The sequence below is a fragment of the Podarcis cretensis genome, assembly GCF_951804945.1.
Source record: "Podarcis cretensis genome assembly, chromosome: 2".
Taxonomy (NCBI): Eukaryota; Metazoa; Chordata; class Lepidosauria; order Squamata; family Lacertidae; genus Podarcis; species Podarcis cretensis.
Genome location: NC_137171.1, coordinates 53,032,534 through 53,048,626, shown reverse-complemented (window position 1 = coordinate 53,048,626; position 16,093 = coordinate 53,032,534).

Genomic DNA, 16,093 nt, shown 5'->3' with positions numbered 1-16,093 from the left:
TGGCTTTTTGCCCTGCCAGATATATTTTGAGATCGTTCTTTGCCAATCTCTGAAGATCTTTGTCCCCTTGATTATTGGGATCATTTGAAATAGAAACAACATCCTTGGAAGCACACTCATCTTGATTGAAGAAATTCTGCCCCAAAAAGATAACTTCATCCTACTCCACACTTCGAGGTCTCTCTTAATATTGTTCCAAATTGTCACGTAATTGTTTTGGAATAAGTCAATATTTTTTTGGGTTAACCATATTCCTAAATATTTTACCTTCTTCGCCACTTCCATCTCTGTTTCTCTTTGCACTTCTTCAATCGCGCTTTGATCCAGATTCTTCACCATAAGTTTAGTTTTTCTTTTATTTAATACAAATCCGGCCACTCTTCCAAATTGATCAATTTCTTTTATGACTTCTTTTAAACTATTTGTCGGATCTTCCATCGTAATTACCAGATCATCGGCAAAGGCTTTAACTTTATATTGGTTTTGACCTACTGTTACCCCCTTTATTAATTCATTTTGTCAAATAGAACTCAGTAGGACCTCCAGAACCATGATGAATAACAGTGGTGAGAGAGGGCATCCCTGTCTTGTACCCTTCTTTATTTTCACTTCCTCTGTAATTACATTATTTACTATCAATTTAGCTCTTTGTTCTGAATATATCGCCTTTATACCATTATAAAAATCTTCTCCCACTTCCATCATTTCCAAATTTTTCAGCATAAATTCCCATGAAACATTATCAAACGCTTTCTCTGCATCCACAAACATTAAAACAGCTTGTCTCTCATTGCTGGCAGTCAAATATTCCAAAATATTTATTATATTTCTTACATTATCCTTCATATGTCTGCCAGGTAAGAAACCTGCTTGATCTTTATGGATATGCTGTTGCAATATCTTCTTAAATCTTGATGCTAAAATACCCGAAAAAATCTTATAATCTGTGTTTAGCAGAGATATCGGTCTATAATTCTTCACTTGTGTGAGATCAGAGTCTTGTCTAGGTATGAGTGTTATGAAGGCTTCTTTCCATGTTCCTGGTATGTCCTGTTGTTTCAAGATGTTGTTCATAACTTCTTTAAGTGGTACCGTCAAGGAGTCCCTCATTTCTTTATAATACGTTGCTGTAAATCCATCTGGTCCTGGTGCCTTTCCTTTTTTCATCTGTTTTATAATTTCTACTATCTCCTCATTCTCTATTGGGGCATTCAGTCTGTCTTTCATTTCTGTCGGGATCTTTTGCACCTTTTTTCCTTTCAAAAAGTTCTCTATCTTCTTTATGTTGTTTTTCTCTCGCTTTGCATATAGATGTTTGTAGAAATCCAAAAATCCTTTTCTGATACCTTTTGGGTTCTCTATTTCCTCGCCATCCACAATAATTCTGTTAATTGTACCTTGCTCTTTCCTTTTTTTTATTTGCCATGCCAGCCATTTTCCAGGTTTATTTGCGAATTCAAAGTTCCTTTGTCTCAGCCTTTTAATGTTCCATTCCACTTCTTTGTTTATAATCATGGCGAATTGTGTCTGCAGAATTTTAATATTTTGTTTTATCTTGATGTTATTTGGCTTCTTAATTAACTTTTGTTCATTGTCCATTATTTGTTTTAGGATTTCCTTCTTCCCTTTCTCTCTGTTCTTATTTTTGATCGCATTCTGCTGGATGAAGAATCCCCTCATTACCGCTTTGCTTGCGTCCCAAACTGTACTAATCTTTGTGCCTTTATTCATGTTATCTGCAAAGTACTCCATCAGTTTTTTCCGAGCGTCTTGAATGATTCTTTCGTCTTCCAAAAGGTAGTCTTTCAATCTCCATCTAAATGTTCTTTCTTCATACATCTTTATCTCCATTTTTATTGGATTGTGATCCGAAATTACTCTAGGTTGGATTTCTATTTGTTGAATTCTAGTAGTTAATTCATTCGAGATCCAGATTTGATCTATTCTTGACATGGACTGATTCGGTTCTGAATAAAATGTGAACTCTTTTTCTAATGGGTGTCTGAGTCTCCAGATGTCGATTAAATTGAGGTTTTGCACCAGTGTGAAAAAGGTCTTCGGTAGTTTCCCCTCTTTGCTGTCACTTTTTTCTCTTAATCTGTCCATTTCCGTTGAAACAACTCCATTCATATCTCCCATTATTATGATTTTTTGATCCATGTATTCGAACAGTCTTTCTTCCAGTTTCTTGTAAAAATCAGTCTTATTTCCGTTAGGTGCATAGATCCCGACAATTATTAGTTTTTCGCCCTGCCAATTGATCTGTATTGCAATTATTCTTCCTTCTTCATCTTTGAAGATCTGTTGAGCTTCTATGTTTTTCCTAACATAAAGGACTATGCCTCTCTTCTTTTCTTTGTCTGAGGATATAAATTCATTGCCCAATCTGTTATTAATCAAGATTTTTTTGTGCTTTTTTGCTACATGTGTTTCTTGTAGACAGATGATATCCAAATTTTTTCTTTTTAAATATTGTTCAATACTGTTTCTTTTCTTCTTATCGTTCATCCCATTAATATTCCAATTCCATAATTTCAACGCCATGTCTTCCGATAATTAAAATATACAGTTTTATCAAATTTTCTCTTTATGATTCCTCTTTTTCTTCCTCCTCCTCCTCCTCTTCTTCTTCTTCATCCTTCTCCTCCTCCTCTTCATCTGTCTCTCTGTTCTTTTTAGATTTCCCCTTTAAAAATTTCCCTCCCATTGGGTCAGCTCCTCCTACTGCACCTTCTTCCTCCTCCTCTTCTGCCATCAGTTCTTTGTAACGTCTCTGAAACTTGCTTGTTTCTTCGGGACTTGTCAGTCTATGTCTCTTGGCTTTGTATATAAAGGAAATCCCCTGAGGGAATTCCCACTTAAATTCAATCTTGTTTTTCTTCAAAATTTGGACCAATGGTTTATAAGGGTCTCTCCGTTTCAACAATCTAACCGGTATATCTTTGAAAATAATTATGTAACTCCCATCAATATTCAATCGTTTCTCTCTGTTTTTTTGGAGTATTAAATTCCTCATGTCTTTATCTTTGAAAGTGATCAAGCAATCTCCTGTAACTTTCCTTGCCTTGGTTGTCCTTACTCTCATCCTGAATGCGTTTTGAACTCTCTTCTCTACGTCTTCTTTTTGTAATTCCAGCCATTGAGCAATTTCAGTTATTAATTTATCTTTTATGTCTTCTCCTTGAACCTCTGGAACTGCTCTCAATCTTAGGTTCACCTCCCGTTGTCTCAATTCATTCATGGAGATTGCATCCCATAACTCCTCCTGTGTTTTAGTCATTTCTGAAATTCCCGCTTTCATCTTCTCTTCTTCTTTTTTAACTTCTTTTATCTCCACTTTTGTCTTTTTTAATCCTTCCTCAACCGATTGTGTTCTCTTACTAACTTCTTTTATTTGACCTTTCAACTCTTTTACTGTATCATCAATCTTTTGGTCCATTTTACCTATTTTGTTATCCACCTGCTCAATTCTAGTATTTACATGTTCTAATTTATCCTCCAAATTCTTTTCACTTTGTCTAATTTCTGCAAACATTTTTAAAATTTCTGATTTGAAATCTGCCTCAGGTTTTGAACCCCTTCTTTCTCCCGGTGTTCCTCCTTCCCCAGCTTTCTTCTGAGGGTGAGACATTTTCTCCCTCTCCTTACTTTCTATCTGTTCCCTTTTTATATAAGGCAGTCCCACTATCCCCAATTCCGTTGGATCTAAACCTTAAATTATACTGTGTCCCTCCTCCAAACAATTCTTATCTCAAATATATAAATGACACTTTTTTCCAAAATTCGATTCAAGAAAAAAACAAAAACCATCCAGCCCAATCCCAAGTCTCAATATAGTCAATATAATCGGATACAGTCTAATTTAAACTCCACAATTCAAATTGTCTATGAACATCTTCTTGCCACCAATTTGGCTATTCCATCAATGCGGGTATTTGTTTAAATGTGACCCAACTTTTACCAATTTGCTGGAGTTAGAGGGAACCCAAAGAAGAAAAGTATCCAAAACGAAGCAAAAACAATCTTCTGCCACCAATTAGGCTAATCCTTAAAGTCGATATAAATGGGAAATCTTCTGCCACCAAATAGGCTAATCCAAATTTATATATATCAGTAATCCCAAAGCCAAGAGGTTTATCAGAAAAAGAAAAAAAAACAAGAAAAAAGCCAAAAAAAATCCCGAAGAGAACCAAGCAAATAAAAAAACAAGTTGTTATATATCTTCTGACCACTAGGGGCAAGGTCTCCAAACCGTGTTAAATTGCTCAAAATATTTAATTATTCAATAAAAAGAAATTGCCGTCCAAAAAAAAGAAAGAAAATAAATCTTCAAAGGAGTGAGCCGAATTATGTTTAGTCCTAAGCGCCAGTCCAGATCAGTTTAAAACGAACCTTCTTTTCTCGGCAAACATCAGACAATCCTGTATAACTTTAACAATGGAGTCTGGAAATCCCCTTTTATTGCGCAGTTTTTATTTCACCACCGCACCAAAGTCTAATTGCAATAAGTCAATTTCACAAGCCCCCCAAAGGACTTGAACAACTCCGTCTTGCTCCTCTGTCCCCCCTTTTCCTTTAGATCTTCTTTGATAACTAGTATCTTCCCAAAAAGGGTTATTTTTGTTCAGTTAAAAGGGGGGAAGAAACAGTAGCCGCGAGCGGTAACTTACTTTCACTTTTAAGCGCTTTGTTGTTTCTATGCGTCTAAGCTGATTGCGGACGGAAAGCTGGTCTCGTAGCTTCCAATTTTTCCTCCGGTTACTTTCCTTAGTTTTCAATGATCTTCTTAATATCCAATTAAGTCCGAATTCCTTCAAAATCGAGAATTGAGAGCTCTCCTTGCAAGCTCGGGGCTTCGTTTCTCGGAGGTAGCTATGGCCTCCCTGCAACCCGCTCTCCCCCCCCGCCGTTCTCGTCGCTCTTATTAAGAGCTACCTGACGGCCGGGAGGTTCGCGTTTCGGCTGCCTGCGGGAACCTGAGTGTCAGGACACCCTCCTGACACTACTTCAGGGGGTCACTGCGCCCTGTGACGCCCCCAATCCTCCGAAAAACTCGGGATTCCCCAGGAGGGAAAATCCCCGCTTGCGCTCGGATCGCTGTCAACCGGAAGTCCGGATTTCCGAGGATTTCCAGAACTAAGACAGAAAGATGGTAATCCTTGGTTTTATGAGCAGTACCTGGAGAGAGTGAAAGGCTTCTGAAGAAAACTGTCAGGAGATCAGATAGGTTTATATGAAATAGCATATTACAACTTTTGTACTGGCCTGTTCACAATACCTCTCCATCTTTCTTTTTTTCATTGGTGCGAAGCAAATGGTTATGTTCCTTTCCCCAGACAACTCAATCTTAGTTCATACATTACCCAGGGCAGTATTCTTCATTGCATTTTTGAGAAGTGGGTGCCTTCCTCCCTTCTGCCATGCAGAGGATACAATCGTTGTAATGAATGAGCCTGGTTCCTCGTGCCAATACTTGCAGGCATAATTTCTCCCCTTCAAAGAGGGGCAGTGAATTGATTAGGGATGTTGCATGGTCAAGCCCAACCAGTATGCCACAGTGGTTAAGGTGTAGTGATGCTTGAATCCCACAGGTGTCCGGTGGGCCACTTTGAGAACACGATGCTGACCATAGGCCTGATCCAGAGACTCTTCTTATGTTCAGCTTCTCTTTAGCCCAGGCCCAGCCCGATCTTGCTGGGGGAGGATAAAAAAAATAATTAAAGAGGTAGGTGGAGATGAAGAAGTTGCTCCCACCACAATCTGGCTTGCTATGAGGGATGGGGAGAAGCAGAGACTGCACTGCCATTTTTGTTCTTAACCAATAAGTGTCAGCTTCGGCTTTGAGCCGGTGCCAACGACTGGGCTCAACCTCTTCAGCCCCGAATGGGCCAGGCAAGCTGGGAAAGCACTTCCAGAGACCTTCCACTGCAGGGAAACAGGTCTAAGTGAAATGGACTCACAGCTTTGAGCTGTGAGCACCAAGCTCGCTGCCAAAGTCAGCAGAACATGAACTACACAATCGACGGCTCTGAAGCATAACTTCTTTATTCTTTTACAACTACTGCAAATTAAAATAAATTAGAAACTAAAGACTATCGGAGGCTACCGGACTGCATGAGTGTTGCAGTTGCTTAAGCAGTCATCTTATCTCTACACAGATAACACTCAGACTCCCACAGAGCCAGGCTGGAGAGGAAGAAGCGATGAACAGATTCCGCCCCCTCCTTTCTGAAAACATTGTCGTCAGGAGATTCTTGCAATGGGAGGGGTGAAATATCCACAATAAGGTGCAGGTGAGTAGAGGAAGTGATTAGAGTGGTGAAATGATCCCAAACTGCAGGTAGGAAGTTGCCATGCTGATGTCTGAGATTTAGGACCACTCCCAGTAAATGTTTCCACTATACACAGCAGTTTTCAAGACAGAATGAAAGTGGTTTGGGATAAAACATAGGTATTTTAGAAGAAGCTCCAAGATGCCTGTGGGTCCTGGCTAACAAGTGTTCATGGACTCAAAAGCCAGATTAACCACTAAGGTGTGCATTGCCCAAGTTAATTGTTTTCATCTAAAGAAGAGACCTTGGGGTATAGGGCGGCAGTGGTGGAGCTTCATGCTCAGGCACCGGGGGGGGTGAGAGCAGTTGGGGGCGGGGCTGGCATGTGTCCTGGGGGCGGGGCACACCAGCTGCTGGTGTGGGACACCCAGCGCGGGCGGGGGGCAGCCGCAATGGCACCCTGGGTATCGCACTGCCGGGGGCAGGGCGCCCCCCCTGCATTCCTCTTCCTCCGCCAGTGTAGGGCAGTATATAAATTGAATAAATAATAATAACAATAATTGCTGTGTGGTGACTTGTGTTTTCCATGCTTACCTGCTAAGAATTTGTTCTGTCGACAATGCTGCAGTTGGTTGCTATGATCAGTGTTAGTATGGGAGACTGCGTTTGTTGCACAGATGAACAGATGACATTTATTACTCTTATATCATTCTTAGTACATTTTCAGCTGCATGGTGCTGAGTAATCTCAGTTGCCAACTAAAATATACTGGCACAGCTATAGTCACCTTAGTAAAGGTAAAGGTAAAAGGACCCCTGACCGTTAGGTCCAGTCGCGGACGACTCTGGGGTTGCGGCGCTCATCTCGCTCTATAGGCCGAGGGAGCCGGCGTTTGTCCACAGACAGCTTTCAGGTCATGTAGCCAGCATGACTAAGCCGCTTCTGGCGAACCAGAGCAGCGCACGGAAACACCGTTTACCTTCCCGCCGGAGCGGTACCTATTTATTTACTTGCACTTTGACGTGCTTTCGAACTGCTAGGTTGGCAGGAGCAGGGACCAAGCAACGGGAGCTCACCCCGTCGTGGGGATTCGAACCACCAACCTTCTGATCGGCAAGTCCTAGGCTCTGTGGTTTAACCCACAGCACCACCCGCATCCCAGTCACCTTAGTAGACTATAGAAATTAGCTGTCCTGTCAGGTTCAAAATGTGATTTTACAGTGTCTTCTTTTTTTAAAAGGAACGTGTCTTTATCAATCCATATGCCCAAACTGACCTTTTGTTACATATGTAGATGTAATAGTCCTCTGGGCGTTGCTGCTCCCCCCCCCCCCCCCCCGTTCTTTAACACAGCAGTTTTGAATGATAAGCCATATAATCATATGCATTGTTATTGTGGTCCTGCTTGCACATTCTGAAAGAGACTTCCAGCTATGAAATCTGTGCTGAATGGAAATCCGCTGTTAGTCTTTTGATGTGCAAAGCTTTCATACTTGGTGCCACGCAAATACGGATTTCAAAGATCACAGCCACATTAGCTAGTGGCGAGCCCTCTGCTGAAAGATTTGTATCCATGATTATGCTAAGATTTAAACCTATAACTGGGGCACAGAAATGGTATGCAAGGCAAAGATTCATAATCATGTAGTACTAAAAAAAAAAAAAAAACCCATCCAATTTTCCTGGGGACAGAAGTGGATGGTTGAAATCTATTTTTCGGTCTTTGCAATTCATCAAAGAAGAAGCGTGCTACAAATGATTGAACAATGAAAAACCCAAGGGCTGTTCTCCACACTAGAAGGCTTTTAAATAATTAGGGGAAAGCCCAGACTGTCACTAGAAATGGTGCTGATTAGCATGTATGAACGATGCAGTGGAAGAAGAGTCAATATTTACTGACCTAATATTTACAGAGATCAAAACGCTTAGGTTTACCCACCCTAGATCTAAAACTGCTTTAGACACTCTATTTAAAATGCTCCAGGATACTGTAATAGGGGCAGGAGAGACACGATTCACTGCACTGTAACTTGGCCTCACTGTGCCAGTGGCCTCAACATCCAGGGCTGGCCATACCATTAGGCAGAGCGAGGCAGGCGCCTCAGGTGGCAATTGCTGCGAGGTGTAGAGTGGTATTCCCTAAAGTAGCCTGCTGCTGCTGTTCATCTAAGGTTCAGCTTCTAGTTTGGTTGGCTTACATACATGGAATAGAGACAGGGGGCGCCATCTTATGGTTGGCGCTGGCAAGGAGAATGCAGTACAGTGGTACCTTGGGTCAAGTACTTAATTCGTTCCGGAGGTCCGTACTTAACCTGAAACTGTTCTTAACCTGCAGCACCACTTTAGCTAATGGGGCCTCCTGCTGCTGCCGCGCCGCCGGAGCACGATTTCTGCTCTCATCCTTAAGCAAAGTTCTTAACCTGAAGCACTATTTCTGGGTTAGCGGAGTCTGTAACCTGAAGCGTATGTAACCTGAGGTCCCACTCTTTAAGTATACATTTACAGGTTCTTTACATGGATAGATGACTTTATCATGTTTAATTGTTTTAATGAAGAACAATTAAAGCAAAACCTTTGTGAACAGGTGGGTGTTGAGACCACTTGTTTGGGAAATTTTTCAGAGAAATTGCCATGTAGTCTACAAGGCAATGCTCACCAAGCTCTGGTAGGCAGTAGCTGCTTTAAGTGTGAACGCATAGCTTATTCTGATATCAAATGTCATGGCAAAAGTGGAGCAGCCGATTGTCTGTGTCCCGTCACCCACAAGTTAAGGTGTAAAGTACCCAAAGCCAGACAAGTTATTTCCTGGCAAAAACCCATACTCATCTTCTTTTTTTCCCTTCTTCTTTTTTGGAACAAACCAGATTTCCAGAGAGAGGCTAACTACAAAGGAACTTAGAAGTCTCTTTGTTCTTCTGAACCAAGAGTAGCTGAAAGACAGCTGTTTCTTCCACTCTTTTTCTATTATGCTATTTTTTCTATTCCTGCTTAATTTTCTTTCTTAAATCATATGGTCAATAAATATTTGAATAACTAAAAGAGTGCTGAGAACTCAAGATAGTGTTTTTTCTGTTTTCTTTATTGAAACAGTCTGCATTCATTGCTTAATTCAGTTGGCTGCCTTGTTTGTAAGAACTCCCAGGATTTAAAAAAATTATTTTTCTGTGCATTTTAGTGACAATTCATGTCTTTTCATACACAACACAGTCAATCGTAGCCATGTGTCTGATTACACTAATTTGCAATGGCAACAGGAAACCCACGGATTGATAACACTTTATATTTTCATGTGTGTGCTTAAAATATACCTTGGAAAATTTAATGTGTGAATTAGTTTGATATCAATATAGGTTTTAGGCCTATATTTAGGCCTATTTTTAGGGGAAAATACAGGAAAACTAGGAAACTAAAGTGCGAGAAATCCTTTCACTAATCTATGCAGAGAGTTTCACTTTGTGAGTAAAACGTTATGTTCAGCTGATAAATGAGTAGAGGTATGATCATATATCTTTAGTATTATAACTAATCTCTGTAATCGCTAAGCCACTGATCTACCTCATCTTTTACAAATGGACCTCTCCACTTAAAATGTCTGAACATCATTACACACTTTTTCTGACTGGTATTAATGTCATTAATTACATTGGGACATCTCGTGGTTTCACCCAGCACAAGGTCCTCTTTCAGTGTCTTATATCATTCATTTAGATCATATTTGGAATGCACAAATTGCTTTACAATTCTCAACTCATTCATCTTTACAACTCGGTGAGATAGTCCATTACTCTTATTACCACATTTCAGGTGAGAAAGTATAGTTAGGAAGAAGTAGCGCTGCTAGCCAGTCATAATTTCTGTTGACTTTGTCCATTGAAAAGTAAACAACAACAACAACAATTTTGGTCAGAGTTTGCCCTTATTTCCTGTAATAGCAGGGTTGTAAGACTGAACTGTCTTCAGAGACAAAAAATATTAGACTCTCCAAGTGTCCCTATTTTCCAGGGACAGCCCTGGATTTACAGGCAGGGGTGGAGGAACGGGGCTACAGTAGGTGCGGACTGCTCCGGGTGTCACCACTAAGGGGGATGACAAACTGTCAGGAAGAACTCACCGCGGGGGCCTGCAACATGCCCGAACCACTCGTCTTTCGTGGGGAAAATGTGGTGGCTTGGGTGTGCAGGCTCCACGTTGTGTAAGCAGTCTGCCTGCTGCCTTTCCCCCAGCTGTAGGGCGGCTGAGTGGGAGGAGGCATGCAGACTCCAGATGCCCCGCGGTGTGCCCCGCCCCTATGGCCAGTGTGCCCCGCCCCTATGGGTGGTGTGTGCTGTTCCTGGGCGTGCCGCCCCAGGCGCCAGAGCGGCTTCCTCCGCCACTGTTTACAGGTGTTGGAAAACAAAGTAAGCTGTGCCACATGGCCTGCTTAGCATCCCCTAAGATTGCCTATTTTTCTTAGGTGTAGTGGGTGACACTGTTCCATTGCTAGCACTGAAGTAAAATGTAACTATTCAGTGACTCCATATTGTCCTTCATCTTATGCTACAAAGTCTTGGATTGGCCCTGCTAATCACAATAGATTTGTAATCCTGTAAAACAGCCTTTGGGGAAACTTTACCCAGGGTTTTTTTTAAAAAAAAATCCTATTCCATTTTAATGGATCTGCTCCTATGTCTGAATAGATCATATTAACTTAATAAAGAATAATTGTCAAGTCAACATGCTTAAAGACACATGGGGACAGGGGTTGCTTTTTTTTGTATTTCCCCTCACAGCTATCCTCCAAATGCCATTTATAAAGCTTTACCTTGTAACTTCATATCTTAATCAAATCAGCACATGTTAACGTGGGTGTGAGATATTTCAGGGACCAGTGAGAGTCCAGGCTCAAAGTGTCCAATAATGCCCCATGCGCCTTACGCAGAAACCTATTTGAAATCTTATTCACAATTGTAGCTATTGCACCATTGAAGTTATCAGTGAAGAGCAGAACATTTTCTGTCAAGCTCAAATGATGACCTAGGCATTCTAAGAACAAAGGACAACATATCAAAAATAAAACAAGTGGGTTTTGAAAGGGGGTGATGAAAGAGGAATGTGCTTCCCCTTTTTTGTTTCAATGTTTTCAAAGGATTCCTACTTCAATCCCCACTAATCTAGTGACTTATTGAAATACAAATCAGGCCCAAAGCTCAAAGGAAGGAAAACTTTTATCCTACCAACAAGTAGCAACATTTCTAATATTTTTTAAAAAATGTTCAGTGGTCTTGAGCATCACATCACTAAACAATGTGTCTGTTGAAACCATGGGTAGATGTGGAGAACATTTAATTCTGGCTCCCTTTTATTTGCAGTATTTAAGATATTCTAGGTCTCAAAGAGGGACGCAGGTGGCGCTGTGGGTTAAAGCCTCAGCGCCTAGGGCTTGCCGATCGAAAGGTTGGCGGTTCGAATCCCTGCGGCGGGGTGCGCTCCCGCTGCTCGGTCCCAGCGCCTGCCAACCTAGCAGTTCGAAAGCACCTCCGGGTGCAAGTAGATAAATAGGGACCGCTTACCAGCGGGAAGGTAAACGGCGTTTCCGTGTGCGGCTCTGGCTCGCCAGAGCAGCGATGTCACGCTGGCCACGTAACCCGGAAGTGTCTCCGGACAGCGCTGGCCCCTGGCCTCTTAAGTGAGATGGGCGCACAACCCCAGAGTCTGTCAAGACTGGCCCGTACGGGCAGGGGTACCTTTACCTTTACCTTAGGTCTCAAAGAGCACCACAAATGAACAAATTGTTACCAGACCTTGCAGCTTGGGTGAATTAGCTTGGAATCATAGAAGTATAAAAGAATCATAGAGTTGGAAGGGACCATGAGGGTCATCTAGTCCAATCCCCTGCAATGAAGGAATCTCCAAACATGAGGCTTGAACCCACAACATTGAGAATAGGTGTCTTATGCTCTGCCGACTGAGCCAACTCTATCACTTGCAGTTTCTGGCATTCAAAGGCTTTATTCATGTAGGAACTATTTAGGGTTCCATGGAATATGCTGAAAGTGAAGGGTATGTGCGCAATAGTTCACACTTGAAAAAAATAAAAATACAGCACAAAACTCTTTTTTGGCAGGGTCCTGTGACAGAAATTCATTCTATGACTCTTTCTAGTATGAAAATGCATTGATGGTGAATGACACCTGTCAAATTTCTGCAGTTTTTAAAGGGACGCGAGCCCTGCTGGAAACATGGAAGCCTCAAACAAGTCTGTGCAATACGAGCCAGGATTCAGAAGACAAATGCTCCATTAAACTCAATCAGTTTGCTGCAAAAGTGTCTTCCCAATACATTAAATTGTAGTGCAGTTATAGAGAGTTATGTTGAACATCAACAGTGTTTGTTACATCTCATTTAGAAGGGGGTAAGTAAGTAGCACACTCCTGCCATACCGCCTCCAGAGAACATACTCCACTTGAAAGTACATAGCTCTCTGTTATGTGCTGAAAGCATGGGAATAAATAACAGAAGAAGCTTATTACTGAGGCAAGAGTGATAAACATATTTGATCTCTTCTCCCGTGACCTCTCTGCCTATTTCAGAGTGTTGACCTTATATCGGCTTTTTATTTAATAAGCTGAATGAATGTTAGTGCTCAAAGTAATTGCCTCTGATTCTTGCCTATGTTGTTGCTTTTTGTCAGCAGGTTCAAACTGAATGACTGAAGAGATCAGAAGTATGTAAAACTCTGCCAGGAAATAAAGCACTCCCTCCCAGCCAACTCTTTTCTCCCGCCTCCCTTTGGCTGCATTTATGTGCAGGATTCTCCAGCAATAAGTCCCACTAAAACAGACAGAACTTTTGAGCAAACCCAGCTAGACTGAGCTGCACACATCAGAAACTTCATGTACAGTGGTACCTCAGGTTACATACGCTTCAGGTTACATACGCTTCAGGTTACAGACTCCGCTAACCCAGAAATAACACTTCAGGTTAAGAATTTTGCTTCAGGATGAGAACAGAAATTGTGCTTTGGCGGTGCGGTGGCAGCAGGAGGCCCCATTAGCTAAAGTGGTGCTTCAGGCTAAGAACAGTTTCAGGTTAAGAACAGACCTCCGGAATGAATTAAGTACTTAACCTGAGGTACCACTGTACTGTTTATCCATTAATTGGGGATGATCTGGTTTGGCTTGGGGGGTCGTTTTCCCTGCCATTGTCAAATGAAAATTGCAGTCAACTTTCTGAATTTCTGCGTATGTGTTAAGGGTGGGTTCACTGCCCCAGTAGGAGTTTTTACTTGATGGCTGCAATTTCATCACCAGAACCTCCTGCGCTATGTTGGCCGCCTTCCCAATGATAGCCAAGACAGCATGAGCCATCGACAAACATATAAACAGACAGAAAAGTTTGTGCTTCCCTTTGTTTACTTCCTCATTGCAGAGCATCCAAGATAGGAAGTTGTCTTATACCAAATCGAGCCAATGGTCCTTCGAGCTCAGCTTTTTCTACACCGACTGGCAGAAGCACTCCAAGGTTTCAGGCAGAAATCTCTATCAGTCCTACCTGGAGATGAAGCTGCGTATTTCTTTCCCTTCGGATGTCCCCACCCACATCTTCCTCCCTGGCCAGCAGAGGACAAGGGATCAGGATATGGCTATCCTTCCCGCCCTAATGATCATAATGGTCTGCAAATGTTACTCAAAAGCTTTGAGTTAACACAGGAGGATTTTGGACACAACATTTGCTAGATCATATAGCCATCTCTGTATGGTCACTGCTGTATGCCAGGCTTCCTCAACCCAGTGACCACCAGTTGCTGAACTACATCTCCCATCATCACTCCACATTGACCATGCTGGCCAGAGCTGATAGGAGCTGCAGTCCAATAACAGCTGAAGGGCACACAGTATTGGCTACCTCTGCAGTCTGCAAAGGAAGGGCAGGAGAGAAATGTTTTTAATGGATGCATTTAATATATGAAGTGCTTGTGTGGAACTTTCAATTAGGCTTCCAGCGGGTGTAGGAAAAGCAATGCCTCAGTAGCACTTGAGAGCTGCAGTGTGGAAGCTAGAAGCCTTTATCAATAAGTCATTTTAATGTACCCAGAAGAGCACAAGGTCAATGTCCTTCCACATGGTCTAAGTGAGATTATTATAATATTGTTTCCCAAAGTGGCAGAAAGTTCAAAGCAGCCTCAGTTTTCTCTGGAGGAACAAATATTTATGGTATCTTTGTGAAACATTTCTTTTTGGAAGAATGGTAGGAGAAGAACATTAGTCCCTTCCAGACATTCTAGGAAGGGGGCAGGGGAGCTCCATACATTCAGTAAGCATACATAGGTCTAGTGGGGCAGCAGCATGGCTGCAGGCTCCATCCTTAGCCATATTCCTTTGCCTGTCTGCAATATAAACCCATATGACAGAACGCAGGAAAGATGCTGTCACACTCTACATACGTTTCCATACGTGTACAAAATGCCTGACAGGGGCTGTGTTATTTTTTTCTAGAATATGCTCCTCATAGATTCAGTGCCCAGCAAAGGAGCCAATTTATTATTTATCTATAAGGATCTTTGTATACCCCTGTGCCATAAAGAAAATATCAAAGTGGTATACAACAATGATTTTTTTAAAAAAAACAACAACATGCAGTTAAAAACAGTTAAAAACAGACATCAGTTAACCATTACAGAAAGATGTAGCCTTAATTACAGGCCTGGCAGAATAGAAATGTTTTCAGCAACTGAAGGCACCCCCTGAATCTCTATTGGCAGAGTAATCCATAGAACTGGGCCAATTACACTAAAGGATCAGTTTCTTCTTGTCAAATGATTGCTTCACCTACCATCCATTTTTCAGCTATAAAACTGTCAATACTGAACACGCATTACCCTTACCCCACCCCAATTTTCCAGCCTCAGCAGGCCTTTTGATTTCCAAAGCTGTCCCATGAATTTCAGGTACACCCCAGGTGGCTGGACATAAAAACTGGTGGAAACAGATTTCTGTTTGGAGAGAAAGACTCTCCCCCCTGCCTCCAGCTCACCTGGCTGGTGCTCACGCCCCCCCCCCCCGTGGCCATCCAACCAGGTGCCACGGAGGGGGCGTGTTCAGCAGCCTTTTGCTGCATCGCCAGCCTTTCCCTGGCCTCATTCCTCCTCGTCCCTTTGCGAGTCACCCACCCTCCACTCCCTTTTAGTTAGGGCCTAGGTCATTGGCCTTGCTATGGACCTTAGGTTGGTCGCCCTGGTTGTCCGGGGGGCCTGGTAGGAGTTTTTCCATTTGGCATTAGGCTTTTTGGTTTTTTCGCCTACCTCGTAGCAATCATCACAACTTTTGTGGTATTGGTGGGTAGGTTAGGCATTAGAATAATGTGTTGTGGTGTGTCGAAGTGCTAGGTGTGGCCATCGCCTATGCCTTCAATGTTTAGGGGTATTCCGTTAAAGGAATCTGGCGGTCATGTATTCTGTCCAATGCCTGCTTGGCGGGAGGCCATGGCACGACCCTCGGTGACAGCAGGAGGTGAGCCTATAGTTGGATCAGCATCAACAGGCTCCACCTACTGGTGAATAAACCCACTTGTTTCGATCCAATGCCTAAGCCAATACCTTTTCATTGCTGTAATCAATAAAGTTGTGGCCTTTTCTAGCCCATTAACCTTATATCACGTGTCCTTGTGTCTTCATTTCACTTCGCGGGGTCGGGTCCTCGAACCACAATTACACACACACACACACACACACACACACACACACACACTGTGCTGTTGCCGTTGATTCGAAAGTGATGTGCAATCTTAACTCCAGTTACCTGAGATTAAGCCCCATTGGATTCAATAGAACTTTCTTAGGAGTC